Source organism: Terrapene carolina, unplaced genomic scaffold, assembly GCF_002925995.2.
Source record: "Terrapene carolina triunguis isolate 2854851 unplaced genomic scaffold, T_m_triunguis-2.0 Scaffold66, whole genome shotgun sequence".
NCBI lineage: Eukaryota > Metazoa > Chordata > Testudines > Emydidae > Terrapene > Terrapene triunguis.
The window spans coordinates 16,574,510-16,584,887 of NW_020664417.1; the positions used below are offsets into that span (position 1 = coordinate 16,574,510).

Here is a 10,378-nt window from a genome sequence, read left to right on the forward strand (position 1 = left end):
CTGTATTTTAAAAAATGAGTTTAAAAAACCTCAAATATTTCATTTCAATTAAGTTTATTGGCTACATTTGACTTATCTGTAGTTTACCAGGGATATAAACCAAGTAATCAAGTGAAATGAAATCCCAGAAATCAGTCCACCTTAAGAAAAGCTAATCTATATAATGTGGTGGTGTATTTGTAAAACTTTAACAATAACACAGAAATGACTCCTCCCTGTCACAGGCGTCTGTGATTAAGGAAATGATAATATGAATATGACATGACCTTTGAAATGCAAACTGGGAGGTTATAGTGAGCATAGCTTTGGAAACATTGCTGAAGTCTGCCAGATTGATTAACATCTGTGATCCTATTGACACTAAGCCTGGTGTCTGCCTTTTTTGACTTCTGGTTAGCTCTTGCAGACCAAAGGATGACATACAAATGCAGGTAGGAGAGTTAGAAAAATATACCTTCTGCTGCAGCACATTAGTTTGTTTTGTTTTTTCAAATCTGCAAACCTATTAATCTATAACTGACTGTGCCACTACAGATTTGACATGCAGTATACTGCTATGAACTTAGAACATACTTTTTGAAAATATCTGGTTATCTATATAGATTCCAGAGACCTAGGGGAGGGTTTTATTTAAGATGCATTAAACATTAAACTATTGTATTTTGATTGTTTTATGATTACTATGTCCACTGAACCATGTGGTTAACTTGTTTTTGTGTACTGTGTTGTCTTAATTTTATTCTCCCATTTCTAAAAATATCACTGTGAATATTATTTGCAATATAGAGGTAGTATACTCTTAAAAAACACATGCATTTATGACTATTTAGTGGGAATAAATGTAGATAAGTAGCAAAGCAGAGAATAAAGCAAACAGGTTATAAATAATAGATTTCAGTTAGTCAGTTAATTTCTGTAGCCTGTATTCATTCTTTGCAGAAAGTAACATATTGAAACATAAAAGCATGTAAAAAAGTAGAGCCTTGTGAACCTTTTCTAACAGAACCTGACAAGTGCATTGAATGTTATCAAACTTAGCCCAGTGTAGAGCCACCCTTTTCCCGTCTAGTTTACGATAGGCTTCCTCCATCCTGCAACAGGCTCTGGGATATTGCCATTTAAGGTATTTCAGGACATGCAAGCAGTCGTTGTAGCAAGACCCAAGGGAGTCTTTTGGATCCCAGTGCTGCTGAATGACAGCGTGGACAGGCAGCCGAGTCTCTTAAAAAACTTGGATTGTGAGTAGAGAGAGAGTTACTTTTCTGGCCACAGTCACACTCCCAAGTGTAGGGGAGTGGGCTAGGTTGCTGCTGTAGGGAGCAGAGAGGGCCACAAGCCATTGCTCCCCAAAGACAGAAAAGTAAGAGGGTATTTTGGAGTTATTTGTGGGATAAGAATCCTTGGGAGAGGGAGGGGTTTATGATTTTGAGTAGAAACTATGCAAAAATTGATGAGTTTGTGTGGTTTTCACTCTAAACTAAGTGAAACTTGACATTTGTGTGTACTCTGTACAGGTTATTATTATATAATTCCATATTCCAAACTTGTCCAATACATATAGCTTTGGACTGAGTTGTGGTGTTTAGATGCTGCATGTGATTATTAGAACTGGGAGCACTGGCTGTTGGGAGTCTGAAAGGACAGGAAACAGGAAGGAGGGGGGAGGAGTTGAGGAGGCTGGGACAGTTACAGAGTGTGCAGCTACAGCTTGGTAAAGAGATTTCCACTGTAAATAAAGTTCTGTTGAAGTTTGTTAATACCTTGCCTGGTGGATACAACATTTTGGGGACGAGGATCGGATCTTCTGCCTCTGAACCCACCTGCACCCTTTCTGCAAAGCCCAGGTGAGCCTCCAATTGCTTTTACTGTCTGGATTCATACGTTTGAGACTTATCTGCTTGCAATCAGTGCTACAGAGATTTCTGAAGTAAGAAAGCGTGCTCTGCTAATCCACTGCCTTGGAGCAGAAGGGCAGCGTATATTTTACACTTTTCCCCTTGCAGATGATAAATATGAGATTGCACTCACTGCATTAAAGAACTTTTTTGTGCCAAAAGTGAATGTAGTAGCTAATCGCTACAGATTTCGCCAGCGTGAGCAGAAACCAGGGGAGACTATAGTGCAGTATATTGCTTCCCTGAGGAGTCTGATTGTAACTTGTGACTTTGGGAATATGGCAGATGAGATGATTAGAGACCAGCTCATTGAGAAAACAACCGTGCTTCATGTAAGAGAACGCTTACTTCTAGAACCACAACTTACACTAGAAAAAGCAATAACCACTGCTACTCAGATTGAGTCAGCTACAGCTGAAGCCAAAATAATGAGCAAGGGTACAGGAGGCCCAGTCCAGGCTGTGACTACTTTGCAGAAAAGTTCACTATCATTGCATACAAACAATTGCAAAAGGAAAACTAATGAAAAGCCACTGAACCAGCAAATGCAAAATACAGTAAAAGCATGCTTTCGCTGTGGATCCCCACAACATCTTGCAAGCTACACAGGATGTCCAGCAAAAGTAGCTCAGTGCAATCATTGCAAAAAGATTGGGCATTTTGCTAAAGTATGTCACAGTAGCTGGTTCAATCAACAGGTGCATGCAGTTACAATACCAGATATTACTGTGCTGAGTGTAGACAAAATCACTACTGCACATATTCCAGAACAGATAAAGTGCACTGTAAATGTTTCTGCCATACCCTCAGGCAAATCACACTCTATTCAGCCAATGTTGGACACTGGCTCAGCAGTATCTATACTACCTGATTCCATCTATTTGCATTACTTTAAAGATGTGCCTCTTACTGAACCCAAACTTCACTTGGTATGCTATTTGAAAAACCATATTCCAGTACATGGCTGCCTGCCAGCAATAGTTACTTTTGGTGATTGCTGTGTAACTGCAGAGTTCTACATTGTCCACAAAGGCACTCCTATCCTTGGCAGAGATTTATTAGCTGCTTTAAATCTCAGGGTAGTTAATGAACGAATTGATCTTCCTCAGCAAAGCACTCTTGCGGTACACACACCAGTTTCAGCTGGGACCCAACTCCAGGTTGAGGAGAAACTCGGCTGTGCTTATGGGTTTCTGCATAAAGTTAAAATGTGGAATAATGTGATGCCTGTATGACAGAAATTACGGCGCTTACCATTTTCAGTCAGGGAAGCTGTTTCAGAGGAACTTAGAAAACTTGTTCAAAAGGACATTATTGAAGAGATTAACTCCTCGGAATGGGTTTCACCTATAGTAGTGACGCAGAAGAAGGGTGGAGACATTCGCCTTTGTGTGGACTTAAGGGAGCCAAATAAAGCTATTGTGATTGACAGCCATCCTCTTCCTCACCTAGAAGAAGTATTTGCAGAACTCCGTGGAGCAAAGATGTTTTCTACTCTTGATTTGCAGAGCGCATACCATCAGGTTATGTTGCATGAAGATAGCAGAGACCTCACAGCATTTATTACACATGAGGGACTATTTCGTTTTAAACATGTTCCATACGGTCTCGCATCAGCCCCAAGTGCCTTCCAAAAAATGATGTCATTGATTCTGAAGAATCAACATGGAGTTCAGTGCTATTTGGATGATATTATTGTGTTTGGAAATACTACTGAGGAACATGACAATAACCTGCAGTCTGTACTAAACTGCATCAGCAAAGCAGGCCTCAAGCTCAATAGGTCCAAATGCAAATTTAGACAAACTGAACTCTCCTTTCTGGGGCATACAATTTCACAGGCTGGACTAAAACCTGATCCAGATCATATCCTGGCAATTTCAAATGCTCCTCCTCCAACAGATTTGCAAACCTTACGTTCCTTCTTGGGTCTTACCTCCTAGTATGCAAAATTCATTCCCAATTATGCTTCTGTCATTGAACCGTTACGAGAATTACTACGGAGAAGTTCAACCTTAGTGTGGACAATGGATGCACAAGCTAGTTTCGAAAGGGTGAAAGACTTGATTGTACATAGTCCAGTACTTGCACTATTCAGTCCCGCATTGCCCTCAATTGTAACTACTGATGCTTCTGATTATGGACTTGGGGCTGTCCTCACACAACTTCATGAGGACAACACAGAGAGGACTGTTGCATTTGCTTCAAGGACACTAAGTAATGCTGAGAGAAAATATGCTACAGTTGAAAAAGAAGCACTTGCTTGTGTCTGGGTTACTGAAAAATGGAGAACTTACCTGTGGGGCCGCACGTTCAAGTTGCGCACAGACCACAGCCCTTTGACGACGTTGCTCACCACGAAAGGACTGGGAAGAGCAGGATATCGTATTGCTAGATGGTCTGCAAGACTACTCTCTTTCAATTATGAACTGGAATATAAGCCTGGAAATGAAAATGTGGTAGCTGATTGCCTTTCTCACCTGCCTTTGCCTTCACCAGATGGTCCACCGGAGGATGAGGATGTAGTAGTTGCGCTTATTACAAGCACTCTTACTGCAGTTACAAGAGAACAATTTCAAGCTGCTTGTTCAGCGTGTCCAATTCAACAAAAATTATGGGAATTTCTGACAAAGAGATGGCCCAGTAACCCTAAAAACCTTGACCCAGTTTTGCTGCCTTATTTTAGAGTTCGGGATGAACTTTCTTTGCTTGATGGCTGTGTGCTATGAGGTACACACCGGCTACTTGTGCCAGAAGGATTACAGTCAAAACTCATACACCTGGCACATGATACTCATCAAGGAATTGTCAGAACCAAACAACGACTATGGGAACTGTATTGGTGGCCAGGGATGGACTCTCAAACTGAAGCACTCATAAAATCCTGTGTCACTTGCCAAATGCATGATAAGACAGCAGTGACATGTAACCCTCCATTACAGCCTGTTCCTCTTCCTGAATCTGCATGGGAAAAAGTGGCGATTGACATTGTAGGATCCTTTGATACTGCTCCAATTGGCTGTCGTTATGCCATCACTTTAATAGACTATTTCAGCAAATGGCCTGAGGTAGCGTTTACATCGCAAATTTCTTCTGCTACAGTAATTAAGTTCCTCTCTTCAGTTTTTAGCCAGGAAGGTAACCCCAAAGAACTGATTTCAGATAATGGTAGTCAATTTACTTCCCTGGAGTTTGAAACTTTTCTAGCAGAGAGAAACATTTTACACAGGAGGTCATCCCTATATTACCCTCAAGCCAATGGGGAAATCGAACAGTTTAACAGAAGTTTGAAAGAGAGTTTGCAAACAGCTAAACTGGAAGGGTGATTGTGGATACCCTTCACTACTGATTTCTTGCAAGCATACCGGGCTACACGACATGCCACAACACAAAGATCACCCGCAGAGTTACTGCATGGGAAACAGCTGAATACTAAACTGAACATTGCTGGATTGTTAAAGGCACGACCTCATGCCCCAAACAAGGATGATGTGAGAAAGACAGTTGAACCAGAACCAAGCAAAGTCTAAGGCTTTCACAGACAAACGGCGGGGTGCTAAGGAACCAAAGTTTGAGTGTGGTTCCTTTGTTAGAATACGAAAACCTGGAATCTTACGCAAAGGGGACCATAAATTCACAGCTCCTCTTAAAATCATAGAGAAGAAGGGACCTTACACCTATCGACTTTCTGATGGGCGGGTATGGAATGCTTCTTATCTTGCACCTGCCTATGCACCAAGAGGAGATTATGCCAACACCCAGTCTGCATTGGATGACTTCACCGTAGAGCCAACACAACAAGACATTGCACTGGAACCGGGGCTTGAGAGATGGCCTGTCAGATCCAGATGACCACCTGCCTGGACGAGAGACTATGTTATGTAGTATCTACAGTGTTTTCAGTGTAATATTCCTGCCAACAGTATAGTGTCTTGTTTCATATTTGTTCCTGTGGTTAGAACAACAATGTTTATTTTAATTTGGAAAGTTCCTTAAGAGAGGAGGGAATGTGGTGTTTAGATGCTGCATGCGATTATTAGAACTGAGAGCACTGGCTGTTGGGAGTCTGAAAGGACAGGAAACAGGAAGGAAGGGGAGGAGTTGAGGAGGCTGGGACAGTTACAGAGTGTGCAGCTACAGCTTGGTAAAGAGATTTCCACTGTAAATAAAGTTCTGTTGAAGTTTGTTAATACCTTGCCTGGTGGATACAACATGAGTGAATACTTTTAGATGTTTCATTTGGTGTAATTACTTTAGCACAGCTCAGGAAATCTTTTTAAAGAACAGTAGGAGCTGAAAATTGACTAAATCCTGATACTCCCAATTCCAATAGATTTGTGAAAGTGTATTAGGTAATGTATAGTGTCTCTCATGTGGCTCAGAGGAGGCATACTTGACTAGTATAAAACATGTAGCACCCATAATATGAAACAGGGGAACTCCTCTGCCTGTATTTTTACACTGATTTTATAAATGGATATGGGTTGGTACCTTCATTTCTTCTGATACGATAAAAGCAGAGGTCCATCAGTATTGTTTAAATAAGTCTCTATCCTTCATTCTTTATCAATTGGAGATAAGAAGCTGGAAAAGAGCGGGGGAAGAAGACTCAGTGAAATGTCAGATTGCAAAGCTTTACATTTCTTATGAACATGAAACCAGTTTTAAACTCCTGTTCTATGAGCTTGCTGTTACAACCTACACTGTTGTTTAGGTTTGATCTTTGACTGATCATAGCATGAACTGTAAGTGGTAAGTGATTATCAATTTTGTGGTAAGCTTTGAGAAACATGACTTGATCTTTTGTGGTTAGCTATCTTGCAGATGTATACTCTAGGCCAAGGGTTCTCAAACTGGGGGTCGGGACCCCTCAGGGGGTTGTGAGGTCATTACATGGGGGGGACGCAAGTGGTCAACCTCCACCCAAACCCCGCTTGTCTCCAGCATTTATAATGGTGTTAAATATATTAAAAAGGGTGTTTAATTTATTAGGGGGTTCACACTCAGAGGCTTGTGATGTGAAAGGGGTCTCCAGTAAAAGAGTTTGAGACCCACTGCTCTAGGCAGTTTCATTAACTTTTCCCTTCCTTCCATTTTACTATCCTGTGCAAGACTTTGCTGATTGACTTATCATAAGTAGTGACACTTAACCTGTGTACTTGTCCTATAAAAATAATACTGTTAATATTTGTTAGCAATTAAGGTGTTACGTAATTATACCTGAATGGAACATAGATTTATGTTTATACAATGGGATGACTGGAGTATACTCAGTGTGCAAACTATAGCTGCATACCTTCCTTTTTCAAGTTTGTGTGCTTGTTGCTAGAGAATGTGTGTGGAACTTCTATCAAGTTCTGTTTTTTACATATTTCTCTCTTTTTTTGGGGGGGGGGGAGAGTTGGAAGGACATAAAACCCACTCATCTCCTGCCCTGACAAAATGACTCTCAGATACATGACATTTTATGTATGCCTGTAGCTGATTTTGCATAATTCAAGTAACACGTGAATATTGCAGCTCTCATTTTAAATTGTGTGAGAATTCAAGGCACACAAGTTTAAGTGAGGACAAAATATTCTTCTTAATATTCAAGCTGGGAGAACTACTTGTCAATAATGAAAATTTATTTGCCATGTATATGTGATGCTTTTTAAAAATAAACTTGCCGTGCCCCCTCCCTCCCCTGGCTCATCCACAGCCTGCCCCTGACTTGCCTTCTGTGTTGGGTCTGGGAGAGGGACCCATGCAGAGCTCTTTTGCTGGCTGGAGCATCCCTCCTAACACAGGTGGATTTGACAGGGGTTGATAGTGTCCCTTTATGCCACAGGTGTGATGTAAAGGGTAAAGCTGGTCAGGAATTTTCTGACTTTATTTATTCTCCCCTCCCCCCCCCCCCCCCCCCCAAAATGCAGATTTGTCTGAAATGTTTTGTGGAAATGTTTCGTTTTCAACAAACCTTTGCCAAAACAGAGGCAGGATTGTGACAAAACCTGCCTTGTTTCCTGCCAGCTCACTTGGTGGCCTGCTGGGGACTCAAGGGCTTCCAGGTTCCATGGCTCAGGAGCAGCCCTGCCATGCACACTCTCCCAGAGCTGGCAATTGGAAGCCCTGGGAACCCTAGCTCAGGCAAGGGCTCTCAGAACTTCTGGCTCTGCCCTGCTCTGCCCAGGGGATTCCAATAATTCCCAGGCACCACCTGGGCTGCCCGGTGAGTCTCCAGGAGTCAGAGCAGCCATCTGCTGCATTTCATAAAGAAAGGAAATTGGACTGATACAGTTTGATTTTTCCTAAATGATAAATTTTTGATATTTTCTGTCTGCAGGAAAAATTGTATTCCAAATCAGAACAAAGACTTCTTTGAAATTTCCTACTAAATGGAAATTCTGATTTTTGATTAGCTCTGTTTGAGAGGCCACACCAGAAAGACTCAGGTCCACTGATTTCAACTAAGACTTGCCAGGCTGCACAACTGGCAGTGGTAACCTGCTCAGCTCCCAGGCAAAGGGTAATGAGGCCAGTTTAAGAAGCCTGAAAGTTGCACTGCGGAACATTCAGTGGGAAAGGCAAATAGATATGAGTTTTCAGTGCAGACGACTTTTGTGTATGAGACAACTGATAATATTAAGTCTGGTATAAAGAACTTCCAAGAAAGACTTTCTGTGATAGAACTCTGCATGGGGAGCATTGAGGATAGGGTAGTGACACTTTGTTCTTAAAATTAGAAAAATCAAACAGGATTTGTAAAGATCCAGGAAAATTTTTGAATACAGAGAAGAATGGCCAAGACTGGCATATCTTCCTAGAGGAGAAGGAGGAGTTATGCTGTTCTCTATAAATAGCTTCCTTAAGGAAATTTTTGCAATAGGAGGATACTGGGTCTGTATTTGTATTATAATCCACGTTGTAGCCCTTTACCAACCATTCCAAAAGCAATGCTAATAAAATTCTTGAGATTCCAAGATTTAATATTTATCAGTGAAGAGTACTTTATACCTCCTAAGGTAAAAATAATATTCTTATTTGATGTCTAGAATAGTGGAAGCTGTAGTGCAAACAGGTGCGTATGTTTATAACATTGTGTTGTCTAACCTTGCTGTTCATCTTTTCCTGGAACTGTACTGGTGCTGGACCAGTAGTAGGAAAAGTGAATAATTCCTAGACTAGACATGTACTCAGAAGAAAGATGCAGTTTATTCCAGTAAAATGACTAGGACAAAGGATTTTCCTTCACTCTATGGTATCTTGCAATCCTCAGAATTATTTACGGGAATCAAATTAAATTATTCTCTACCCCCAAACAATTTATAGCGTACCTGTATCTTCTGGCAATCCATATGGATCTCCACAATTCACTTGTGAGTGCAGCAGACCACCATGTGTTGAACCTAGCAGAGAGGAGCAGATCTGAACTGGAAAAGATTGCTCATGTTTTTAACATCTTAGATCAACTTAAAGATAGTTTACAAAGAAAATATACCAATGTTTTAGAAAGGCTGTTGTAAGAGAATGTGTTTCTAGTTTATAATTGTGATTTTTAAAAATTTAAGGATATGCTACAAACTCAGGCCCCAGTTCTGTTAATACTTATGATCACGCTTAACTTTACATACATGAGTAGTGCTACTGAAGTCATGGAACCACTCGTGTGTGTAAAGTTAAGTGCTTAAGTGTTTGCAGGATCTGGAAGTTAACAGCCTACACTGGCTCACTAGTTAAAATGTTGATGTTGGGAGGAATGTTTGAGGTCTATCCCAGGTTATTGTTGGAATGTTTCTGAGTGGATGGCACCAGCTAGTTGGCAGGCTACCAAAAAAAAAAAAAAGTTTTCTTGTTAAGATGTGTTTGCGCTTTTATAGGCTATGTATGTAACCCTTCTGCCAGATGAAGTCAGCAGCAACAAGAGCCGGGTTCAATATCTAGGGGTTCCTCTCAATGCTACAAAACAGAACTGGCCCTAGCCCCCCATCCATTAATCTGGAAAAACTTACCACCACCCCTGGGCACCTCTAAGCGGCAAGACTTCCCCACTTGCAGGCACTGAGTCTGTGTATAACAAACAAGAACTTTTATTAAAAGGGAATGGGAACCCAGCATTAGTTTGGGAAAACACTATGACCATATTTGAAAATGTGATTATAAGCCAACCCCACCCCATAATGCATTCAGCAGTGTCCTTTGCCTCAGTTTCCCACCTTTTGGTGTGAAAGTCCAACAAACCAATGTCCCTGTAGCACAACACTCCCTTCTCCCTCCACTGCACCCCACTCACTGTTAGCTGTCCTGGGTCGGCAAAGACCCAGAGTTCTGAAGTGCATTCGTGTGCGTTCACTTCCTACCCCTGGAGGGAGGGGAAGCATTGACCAATGCCTCAGCTGCTGCTGCTGACACTTCTGCAACTGACGCACAGTTGCCATTATTCACTCTGCCGTTGCTGCCTGCTGCTGCCACCTGCTGCCGCCGTTCACTCTGGCACCGCTGCC

General features: G+C 41.5%; 1 protein-coding gene and 1 long non-coding RNA gene across 2 annotated transcripts in view; one reads left to right on the forward strand and one right to left on the reverse strand.

Moving 5' to 3' along the window:
• The window catches only part of LOC115271152, a 10,554-nt gene extending 1,270 nt beyond the window's left edge, over nt 1-9,284 (reverse strand). Inside the window, exons 1-2 of the long non-coding RNA XR_003899760.1 lie at nt 9,212-9,284; nt 6,387-6,479 (exon numbers count right to left, since the gene is read on the reverse strand). This is a non-coding gene — a long non-coding RNA (uncharacterized LOC115271152). The remainder of the gene's footprint in view (nt 1-6,386; nt 6,480-9,211) is intronic.
• IL15 (interleukin 15) overlaps nt 1-10,378 on the forward strand; it is an 80,921-nt gene that overhangs the window by 42,007 nt on the left and 28,536 nt on the right. The gene's annotated exons all lie outside the window — the stretch shown is intronic.